The following is a 12,514-nucleotide window of genomic DNA, read 5'->3' on the forward strand; positions in this document are numbered from 1 at the left end:
CGATGATCCCTCTGAATCCTATGTCGATTTTATCAGACCATGGTTAGATCACAGAAGGCTAAAGGTGATCAGAATGGACTGGCATTTTCATCACCTTACGCAGAGACCATATATATCTTATGGTCTCTGCCCTACGTGAGCGAGTTAAAAAAAATAGATTTAACGTCACATCGGCAATATTTCAGCCATATCGCGATGATCAGCCTACATTCGAGTTAAAGGAACATATACTATATCAAAGATGTATATAGATATACACGTCTTTGAGTATACACGACAAAATAGACTTCGGCTGCTTGTGCCGAAAACGAATCTGACAAGTTCCGCCAGTCTTCTCATACCGATTATCATTACATGTACAGTTGAAGCATTATTAATCTTCCCATCAAATATATGGTACAAATGTTGTTGTTATGTATTGTATTATTCATGTGTTTGTGACCCATGAAGATCCAGGGTAGAATAGGTCTCCAGCAACCCATTTTTACCGTAAAAGGTGACTATGCTTGTCGTAAAAGGCGACTAACGGGATAGGGTGGTCAGGCTCGCTGACTTCGTTGATGCATGTCATCGTATCCCAGTTGCGTGGATCGATGTTCATGGTGTCCACCACTGGATTGTCTGGTCCAGACTCGATTATTTACAGACCGCCGTCTAATAGCTGGAATATAGATGAGTTCGGCATTAACAACAAACAAACAATCATGTGTTTGTTTATTTTGCTGCTGAGATTCTTACGTTGCGAGAAAAAGATACTTCGGGATGATAAAGTCGATCTTATCTGTACACAGTTGATACACATAGACAATGTCTGAAATTCAAACATGCCACAAATTACAAATGGATCTAACATGGCCACTAGACCGTCCATGTGTAACATTGTCTTCATCGAAACAGATCGTGAACAGGTTGAACGTGTGAGTGAGTGTTGATTTCCACTGCTTGTGACAGCAATATTCTAGCCTCGCCGCGTTTAGTGTAAACAAGCCAGTCAACAAGTTATACTGAGAGCATGGGGTGAGGTGAGGTGAAATGGTTTCACGTCGCGTTCAATTAAGATTATTGCAGTTATTTAGCGACGTGCTTGCACGTGTGTGTTTGTGTGTGGTTGCTTGTACTGGTCCGGACTAAAGCCGATTTTATAGTGCTCGCCCACTGAGATACCATGCCGCAGTTTAACATGAATACCCCACACAGAGACAGTGTACTAACTCCGAGCTGACCAGTCCTTGTTTTACCCCTTAATGCCGAGCGCCAGGCAGGGTAACAACAAGTACCATCTTTAAACGTCTTTTGGAATGACGCACCGAGAGCATGAGGGACGAACCACGAGGTTACATTCAGACAGTCAAGTCACGTGCAGACAGAGGCTGACCAACCGATCCCCACATCTTACAATCACGAGGTTCGGTTACATGCACAGACAAGTCACGTGCAGACAAAGGCTGACCAACCGATCCCCACTTCTTACAATCACGAGGTACGGTGACATACAGTCAGTCAATTCACGTGCAGACAGAGGCTGACCAACCGATCCCCACTTCTTACAATCACGAGGTACGGTTACATGCACAGTCAGGTCACGTGCAGAAAGAGACTGGCCAACCGATCCCCACTTCTTACAATTACTAAGTTCGGTTACATGCAGTCAGTCAATTCACGTGCAGACAGAGGCTGGCCAACCGATCCCAATTCTTACAATCACTAAGTTCGGTTACATGCAGTCAGTCAAGTCACGTGCAGACAGAGGCTGACCAACCGATCCCCATTTCTTACAATCACAAGGTACGGTTAACTGCAGTCAGGCAAGTCACGTGCAGAGAGAGGCTGACCAACCGATCCCCACTTCTTACAATCACGAGGTACGGTTACATGCACAGCCAAGTTACGTGCAGACAGAGACTGGTCAACTGATCCCCACTTCCCACAATCACGAGGTACCGGGGACCATTCCTCTTCCAGAATCCCCGTAAGAAGGTAGATCGCGAAAGGAAGGACTCCGCATTATAAGAGTGTCGCATAGCAAATACAACCAGGAACCAGTCTATAGAAGGAAGGCTCCACTGCAGCGCGTGACAGCCGCGCTTCTGGTAAGGAGAATATCGCCAGAGGCCATTATGCCGGAAAAGAAAAGGCTCTGATGTTATTGGGATTGTGTTTCTATATTTCAATTAGCAAGTTTCGTCGAATCTGACCAGCTGTTGACAACATGAGTATTTTTGAATATTCACTACAACGGGGGCAATTTTGGCTTGTCAATGCGGTCTATAAATATAATATATTAGATTATTATGGCGGACCACTGATAAATCTCTGGTAATGCTGCTAGAATGTCCATCAACTATCGCTGTAATGGGTAATGAAAAAGTTGTTGTTGTTGTTGCATTAAGTGTTTAAGAGGTCGCCTTCTACCTAAGCAATTTCGACAGTCCTGTCCCTCTTTGGGACTCCTGTGTGTGAGTAGGGTACACATATCTTTAGTGAGTTTGGTATTCACATCATTTCTGTTTTTGTATTGATATGATTTCTATTTTCTTATATTGATATGATTTCATTTTTATCCTTGGCTGCTCTGTTTATATACGTTCGAGTAGCTGTCCATCTCTCAGAAATAGGGTTAGTTTGGCCTTCGCTATTGCATCTCTTGGCTTAAGGAGATATATGACAGGTAGCGGATCTAACTGCAATTCTTGCTTTAACCTAGCCCGGGCTGGGGCATGGTCTTGACATTCTAGTAACACGTGAGCAATGGTTTCGGCCTGATTGCAAGATGAACAAACCTTGTCATGGTGCTTTTTGTGACCGAGTCGGAGGCGTGAGATAGCAATTTCAATTTCTCTTTCATTTGAGTATGAGTTTGGCTTTTGTTGGACCTTGGGTTGAATTTTGTATAGCCATCTGCCGATCTTACATGCGTCCCATTGGGCTTGCCATCTTTCTGCTATGGAGGCTTTGATTTTGCTTTTTATCTCTAGTTTACTAAAGGGAATAGGCTGTATATCCGCTTTGTCTAGAGCTAGCTTCGCCAGTGAGTCTGCTTTTTCATTTCCATAATGAAGAAGCTTATCAACTATACCATTTCTGTGCCGCCTCCGTGGTCTTGTGGTAGAGCGTCCGCCCGGAGAGCGGAAGGTCTGGGGTTCGATCCCCGGCCGCGTCATACCAAAAGGCGTTAATAGATGGTACTCCTTGTTACCCTGTCTGGCGCTCGGCATTAAGGGGCTAAAACAAGGACTGGTCAGCTCGGAGTCAGTATACTGTGTCTGAGTGGGGTATTCATGTTAAACTGCGGCATGGTATCTCAGTGAGCTAGCACTATAAATCGGCATCAGTCCGGACACACACACACGTGCATGCACGTCGCTATATAAGTGCAATAATCTTGGACGCGACGATAAACCCAATTTCACCTCACCTCACCCTATACTATTTCTCATTAGTTAGATATCCAGCCTCTTTATGACACTCAGTGCTGCTTGTAGAATGGTATTGTTAAAGTTATTATAATATCTGAACTTCTACACATTGAACGGTACAGAATGAAATATCGAAAGAAAATATTCTTTTTCCAACCATTAAATTTCCTAACGCACACCTTCGACAAGCCGTGTACGCTAGCCTAACAGTGTCTGGAGCTCTCACGTGTGTTTGTATTGTCACGTGACTAGATCATGTGATCATGATTCGGTACAAAATACTGTCATCAACACATGATCGCTATGTTTTCGGAAAGAAAAGATTAGGTCTCAGCGTTTCTTGTTGGCATTCTAGGAGTAAGGTAAACGCTTATTGCATTTTTATGATGAAATAATATGTACGATATTGATCGAACCTGCATTTATGAGCTGTAGATTAATCATTATGATAGGTAAATGGATGCAAGGGTACGCAAGGGGTGCTTGTGTACCTGCAAGGCACTGCAGTAAGTCAAGGTATCTAGTTATTTCGGTAATTATAAACGCATTGTCTGTCTGATCTGTACAAAGCTATATAGGTCCACAGGGCTACAGGTAATTTAATTTTCGTTACATATCCTTTGTAGAAATCATGGTGATTCTTATATTTAACTTTGTCAATATTAGCTTATTATTGACTAGACCTAAAGCTAAATAGATCTACACACTGGTACTTCCAGAATTACAAAGCTGACATATGATTATAGATTTGGTTACACTATTTATCTATCCAGATTGAATGAAAGTGAGCAGTTCCTGATCAGAATAATTTCACAATTACCTATGTTATTCATGTCATTGTTAATCCAATAATTGTATACATTTTATTAGGCTACATAGTGACATAGTCCTGTGTAAAGGTAGGTCACAAATTAAGTGCAGTTATTGTTTGTTTGCTGTTTAATGCTGCACTCAGCAATATTCCAGCTATATGACGGCGGTCTGTAAATTAATCAAGTCTGGACTAGACAATCCAGTGATTGACATCATGAGCATTGATCCATGCAGTTGGGGTACAGTGACATGCATCAACCATTTTGGGCACACCTGACCACCCGAACACCCGATTCAGGTAATAGGGGGTCGGGTACCCGGGTAGTGAATTTGGACTCATCCCAGCCCTAATATTTCACTGTTCAGGCTGGTATACCTTCCATTTCATTTAAAGCCTTGTATATTTTAGGGAGAGACTAATAGTGGTGGGTGAGTGGGGTCAAATGAAGTGTGTCTGTAAATTTGTTCATGCATTTCTATCATTTACATGTCTACTGAGCCAAAATATTTCAATATCAAGTAGGTATACGGTAGGGTTTGGGCTTATAAACAAATTGTGGGGTCAGTATGTCGAGGTATTCTCGAAGTCTGCTGTTTCAAATGCAGGTTTTTAAAATTCCTTAATTGCAATTAAACTTGAAGATTTCCCAGTTATGAATATTGTGTTTCAGTTTTGCAGAGGTTACGATCATACAAACCTACAATGTGTGATTTTGCTGGAATATTGCTAAAAGTGGAATAAAAACCTTACTCACTCATTGGTCACATATTGGTCATGGGACACATAAGTAGAAAAATACTTAAATACTTAGTGTTACACTATTACATTACAATGTTAACATACCTCTGAATTTAAGAGGATGATTATAGGAATTATATCATATTGCCAAATTTGTATGCTGCTATTTTCCCCTATTAGCCTGTCCCTGAAATTTTCCAGAAAAATGCCAGTCATATTCCTGATCATAGCGATAGATTGGCAGCTAGATACTCCTGTCATTATTTAACACTGTGTCTCACGATGCATACATCGAACTATGATTAAATTTTCGTTGCGTTCATTGAAATTCCTGCATTCTGATTAGCTGAATTGGTCACTTGTTATTGCATTCATTTCCCAATAAATGTAAAACAATAGGCCACGTCCACCGAGGCGCATTACTTTTATTACTGAGGAATTTCGGGGAATCCCAATATTACAGTCGAGGGAATTCCCTTTCTGCTCCCGTGTATCGTCATGCACAGGACATTTCGCGACTTTCATGCATATTCATTGTCCAAACTACTCTTTGAAACCTAAGGCCCAGAATGAATGAAACAGCAAACGTGCAGGCTCGCTCGCCTGTTTTTTCCCCGCTCGCCTCAGCTCAACTTTTATGTCCTCGGGTTTCATTTCTGACTCTCATTTTTCCTACTGTGTTTTACCGTAATCAGGGATCAATCTTTTGTAAGAATTCATACAGTTTGCACATCGTTTTTTGATTCATACCACAATGAACCGAAAAAAATACACAGTCAATTCTATAACATGGTGATCCAGCAGTTGGCAATAATGACTTTTCGTTATGTCTCTTGATGTAGAGCTGAAATTCATCCAATCCTCACATTACTTTGTTATTTCATACAAGATTTGTCTGTTCCCTACCACAACCCCAGGTTATGTTTTATACAGGGTTAGACATAAACAAACTGTTGTAAATATTCCCAAAAAATCACCTTTCCTAGCTGGTCTATATGAATATGGTGAACTGACTGAAGCTGACAAAATGACAAAAATATGTGCCTGAGTGATTGAGTATAATTGTTTGAGTGAGTGAGTGAGTCTTAGATGTTTACAACTTGGGTGAAACCCACAAGCTTGAGTATGGTGCTGATAAACCTAGAAAAAATCAGTGTGAAACTCTGGTAAAAAATCAATAGGCCTTCGGTAGGTTGAATGCCTCACCCCACCCCGCTAATGACAAATATTCGGAAGTGTGGGAAAATAACCTCATTCTTACTTGCACCATATTTCCCCTATTAAGAGCCTGGTCAGTTATTAACTTCAGTATATTTTTAGACTTGAGGTAGACTCCTTTTAAAGGCCTGTCCTTAGTTCCTTGTCTTAGTCTGTTGTGTTTGTTTACTTCTCACTCAACAATGTCCCAGCTATCTGACGAGGGCTTGGACCAGGCAATCCAGTGATTGATATTCGGAGCAAAATGAAAAGTTAAATTCTCAGATTACAGATCAGGGGGCATCCTTAAGAGAGGAAATGCGGTACATAAAATCTGTGCTTGTTTGAGGTGATAACAGCGTCGGTGTGCCATAGTGAACTGTGGGTATTGGAGACAGAAGTATGTGTAGCTTTCTCATGATAAGAGGAGTGACTCGGTGTTCTGTGGGATGACTTGTGAACATGTGATCAGTACAGCTGATCGGGATTCAGACTCCGATGATTTTGTATTATGTATATAAACTGAGCCAATAGCTCCTGACCCAAATACTCATGATACGTGTAATTGGAAACAAGTCATTTTTGCCCCTGGCGTGTCATCTGTATTTGGATGATGAGTCGGTATACACACAGTGTTACACTCGGGCTGAGACAGACAGACACACACACACACACACACACACACACACACACACACACACACACACACACACACACACACACACACACACACACACACACACACACAGACACACACACAAACACACAAACACACAAACACACACAGGCTGAGACAGACACACACACAGACATACACACAAACACACACAGGCTGAGACAGACACACACACAGACATACACACAAACACACACAGGCTGAGACAGACACACACACAGACATACACACAAACACACACAGGCTGAGACAGACACACACACAGACATACACACAAACACACACAGGGTGAGACAGACACACACACAGACACACAGGCTGAGACAGACACACACAGGCTGAGACAGACACACACACCGACACACACAGGCTGAGACAGACACACATTCAAACACACACACACAGGCTGAGACAGACACAGACACACAGGCTCAGACAGATACGCATTCAAACACACACACACACACACACAGACATACGCATGCATGCACACACAGAGACACACACACCGATAGACATTCACGCACACAGACAGACACACACACATGGACACATATGCGGACAGACAGACACACTTCCCTGTGGAAAGAACAGGTTAGAACAGGTCCCCAGCAACATAGGACGGTTGTAGGAAGCTACCATACGGATTGGATGGTCAGACTCAGTGACTTGGTTGATAGTGTGTTTTCATGGTTATCGTACCCCGACTGAATGGATTGTTGCGTACGACATTACTGGATTGTCTGGTCCAGACTTAATTATTTACTGACCACTGTCAAATGGATAGGGCTTATTGCTAAGTTCGTCTTAAACTAAAACCACAAATACAAGTTTCAGTCATTATTATGTTCCCACTAAACAGTCTGATCCAAACGTTGTCATGACAGATGAAATAAAGTTATATGAAAATATTCAGAAACTCAGTTTCACTTTTTATTCCTTTTTCGATCTACCCAGATTGATCCTAAAAACAAAACCTCATTAAGACGAGACTGAGATGTAGATTAACGATGGAGACACTAGACAGACTTATCCGTATATGCAACTCAGGAAGGCTAGACACAACCGACAGTTATACAGTGGAAACCATTCAATAGCCAAGTTAATAAAACCAGGATCCCGATAAGTTGAAATTGTATATATCAGATCTATGTGTCGTTGGATTTTTAATAAATCGTATATTTATCTTGTATATATGTTATGAAAGTGACACTTGAGTTTATTCTTTTTATTCATGAATGAACATCCAGCACCTCAGATATGAGGTGGGTGTGGCCAAAATACAAATATCCGATTGGCAAAAACATATTTTCGGGATCCCTACCTAAAACAGCATGTAAACCCTTGAATTAAGCATGTAAGTCTTATCGGAGTAGGTAACCAGTTCAGTGTCTAACATACATGTGACATACAGGGAACTATGTTTATAATGGACACCCTTGTAACAAACTGACGGATATATCATGCTGTCTTTGGTCCTGGGCATTTTCTGTGTATATCCCATATATATATGCTTATAATGAACTACGGTTATAACAAACTAAAATAAGTGGCCCCTTTGAGTTTGTTATAACCATGGTTTACAGTATATTTGACACATATTTAATACTGCCCCCTGAAAGTAGGTTTGTAGTGAACTCATCTTTTTGGTGCTTGTGTTCTTTCCAATTTGTAGTTTCACTGTAAAAAGTTGCCAGTCATTAATCAAGCATGACTTTTCTAAATGTAAGTAAGCTTGAGGCTATGTAGTTCAGTACGACTGATAACAAGACACAAGACTGTGTAGTCACCTAGACTGTACGGTATTCACGGGACATGGTACTAGATTCATTATGCAAGGAATGTCGCTACATCTCATTGACTGAATGATTTGGTGAAATATTCATGTCAGATTGTACATCGATCATTAGTTTTATATAAGTTTTTTTTTTAAACACTTCAGTAATCCTGAAATAATTTTGCATATATAACATGTTGGTAAAATAAAAGCAAGTGTAAATTTGGAATATTGGTTTTCAATAAAATATCCAAAGAATAATAAAAATAATGGCCATTTATTTCATAACATGAAATGATTCTAATTCATATTTCAAATATGGAAATATTTATTTCAGTTTGTAAGATATTCAAACTAATATAACGAAGCCACTGTCAGTGCTTTTCAGCAATGTATTAAACAATGCTATAAATTAAAGCCATAAGAGTATATTTAAGAATTGACTTTCACTTGGTGTGAGTTTATTGAAGTATGAACCTTCTTAGAGTGAAGGCCGAACTGTGTGAACATCAGAGCTTGCTTGAGGTTGTTCTGATGTGACCCGTAATAGGTAGTCCTTAGATCTTTGTTAAGCGGCAGCAAGAACCTATATCTGACTTTAATGAGATTGTTCGTGAACAATCAAGCAGTCAAGCTCTCTGACATTTCTCAATGTATACTGAAATGAGACAAAGATTAAAGGTTCTAAATGATCAGAAAGAATGCTTATGTATGTTTTTGTGCTAGGGAATTCCCAGGGGTTTCCCCAGGAATGTGGAAGTAGTAAAAAAATACAAACATCAAACCTTTCATTTGAATCATATTCATTTGTGAAGACAAGTTTTTGTCATCTAGCACAATGTTTTCAGATTGATATTTTACATTGTCAACATATTTGACCTTTTTGCCCTTATCGGCCTGGCTGAAAACCAATGTCAAGCTATTCCAAACACTCATGTCTGGCTATTCCAAACACTCATGTCTGGCTATTCCAAACACTCATGTCTGGCTATTCCAAACATTCATGTCTGGCTATTCCAAATAGTCATGTCTGGCTATTCCAAACACTCATGTCAGGCTATTCCAAACACTCATGTCTGGCTATTCCAAACACTCATGTCTGGCTATTCCAAACACTCATGTCTGGCTATTCCAAACACTCATGTCTGGCTATTCCAAACATGGATATCCCAGTTTTGACCAAACTTGGTGTTTTCAAGCGCAATATACAAATCATGTGATGGCCAGTGTCTGTCTTCGGTTATTTTTTCAACCTCTGTATTTTCATCAACTTTCTGCATATCAGGCGAGAAGAAGTTTACATTTTAAGGTATGCTTATAGAAATAGCTGTTTAATCAGCAATGTGAGAGTCAATGACAGCATTTATAAATATTAAGTACAGGATATAAAATCAATTACTGTTTTATTGATGATTTGTATTTAAATTTCATTGAGGCCAATAAAAATTCTCCAGTTGTAACATCTGTTTCACCTTCAGTGCATCAATTAAATATCAGTACAATGAATGCAAATTGAATTGTTGATTTGGAAATAAATTATTGACGAAACTCAATGAATTTATTTCTATTACATTTGAATCATTCATGTTATGGCCTGAAAAAAGTGACTTACATTATTATTATTGTTGTTGTGGAGATTGTGTGCAATGTTAATGATGACAGGCCTTGTTTTCATTCTCAAAGTCACACTGTTTACTTTTGAAAATATATTATGCTGTTTCAGCAGTGCAGTAAAATCTTGTTTAGTAGAAACCGGATAACTATGAAAAACTGGAGGTTCTTTTGACATGTATGATGGTTTTTGACCACCTTCTTAAAGGCATTGTCTATTCACACTTTTGACAATCTGGCTGGGTCTCGACTGTGTGCTCGTTTATTTATCATCATTTGGTCTGGAGAACTAGAATTGCTTAAGCACTAAAACAGAATGTACAATGTTATGTTAGAGTCGTTTAGCTGACAGATGTGAGCATTGTGTGAAACTAGAAGTCTTGCTGAGTTTTCTGTTGGGACACTGCCCATCAGCTGGTAATGATAACGAACGTCATGCTGTGGTCTTGATTGGCAACTCGATACTGGAGGTAGTGGGAGGAGAGGTATATAGTGATGACTTCCATCTCCCGTCCGCCTCTTTGTCCGTCTCACTTCAGTGGGGCAAGGTTTCTGAGAAACGGCTTGTGTCATTGGTGATGGTGGCTAGCACTGAAAAGCAGCACGCCTCACTTTCTCTGCTTGGTTCAACTCTATAAACTGTTGCCCGGAAGGAAGGTGTCTGTGTTTACAGGGTCACACTGTACATGATTTTTGGTAGGTAAATACTGTTAATGTGACTGTTAATTTTCCAATGCCTCAGAGCCAGCTTGTGTTGTATGATCCCCAGGGAGCTGAGAATGAAGATCGAGTGCACACTGATCCATTGACCGTGGCGTGAAGATCCGGGTTAGAATAGGCAACCCATGCTTGCCATAAAAGACAACTTTGCTTGTCGTAAGAGGCGATGAAAGGGATCAGGTGGTCAGGCTCACTGACTTTGTTGATGCACGTCATGGGCGAATACAGCTTTTTTGAAAACGGGGGGGTGCACAATTAAGATCTATTTCTTGTCTTTGGTGGTAATTTATACAGAAATAAAGATTTTTTTCGAAATAAAAAGGGGTGGTGCGCACCCCCCCTCTGTATCCGCCCATGCACGTCATCATATTCCAAATGCATGGATCAGGGCTTATGATGTCAACCACAGGATTGTCTGGTCCAGACTTGATTATTTACAAACCGCTGCAAAATAGCTGAAATATTGCTGAGTGCGGCGTTCAACAACAATCAACATCACATCACCACTGACTGGGGGAATAATATTGTATTATATTATTAATAATATTATTATATTATTAATAATAATATAATAAATGTCTTAAAATTTGGTTTATGTATCTTAAATTAGGTGGACCGCCCGGAGAGAGGAAGGTCCAGGGTTCGATCCCGGGCTGCGTCATACAAAAAGACGTTAAAAGATTGTACTTGTTGTTACCCTGTCTGGCGCTCGGCATTAAGGGGCTAAAACAAGGACTGGTCAGCTCGGAGTCAGTATACTGTGTCTGAGTGAGGTATTCGTGTTAAACTGCGGCATGGTATCTCAGTGAGCTAGCACTATATATCGGCATCAGTCCAGACTAGTACAAGCAGCCACACACACACATGCACGTCGCTATATAAGTGCAATAATCTTGGACGCGACGTTAAACCCAATTTCACCTCACCTCACCTTAAATTAGGTCAACATCCAAAAAATACCATATCAAAGTTTGTCAACAACCTTTCGAATCAGGGCCTGTTTGATGAAGCAAACATGTCACTAATTTATGTAAGTACCCTTATCACCAAGTGTTTCAACATACATGGGTGGACTTTGTCACTGTGTGTGTGGCTGGGACGAGCTAGGTGCACCCAGTACACTACCAGACAGATCATGTATTGGTAAGTCAGCTCTACTTGCCATGGCATGTGTTACTACAGTAGATATGTACCGACAAGGCATTCTTTATATTGCTTGGTCCAGGTTTTTGCCATCACCTCCCGTCGGACAGCATGAACTAACAGTACTGTGTATCGAGAGTCACACATTGAATGTGTCAATTCTACAATATTAGTTTTTAAATTTGCTTTGGACTGGTCACAGATTTTCATTCATTTGTCATGTTCATGAGAACTTTTGAATCGTTGTACATTCTTATTAGCTCGAATGACCTGTGCAGATCCAGGGTAGAATAATAGGCCTTCAGCAACCCATGCTTGCCGTATAAGGCGACTATGCTTGTCGTAAAAGGCGACTATGCTTGCCGTAAAAGGCGACTATGTTTGTCGTAAAAGGCGACTATGCTTGCCCTTAAAGGCGACTA

At 40.5% G+C, this 12,514-nt stretch overlaps 1 protein-coding gene across 1 annotated transcript in view; it reads left to right on the plus strand.

The window, feature by feature from the left end:
- The first annotated feature begins 3,688 nt into the window (after window positions 1–3,688).
- Window positions 3,689–12,514, plus strand: part of LOC139468313 (phospholipid-transporting ATPase ABCA3-like) — a 45,898-nt gene continuing 37,072 nt past the window's right edge. Inside the window, exon 1 of the mRNA XM_071250203.1 lies at window positions 3,689–3,778. The gene's annotated coding sequence lies outside the window, so the exon portion shown is untranslated. The remainder of the gene's footprint in view (window positions 3,779–12,514) is intronic.

This window comes from Haliotis cracherodii, unplaced genomic scaffold (genome assembly GCF_022045235.1).
Source record: "Haliotis cracherodii isolate W230 unplaced genomic scaffold, xgHalCrac1.p SCAF_2, whole genome shotgun sequence".
NCBI classification, from domain to species: domain Eukaryota; kingdom Metazoa; phylum Mollusca; class Gastropoda; order Lepetellida; family Haliotidae; genus Haliotis; species Haliotis cracherodii.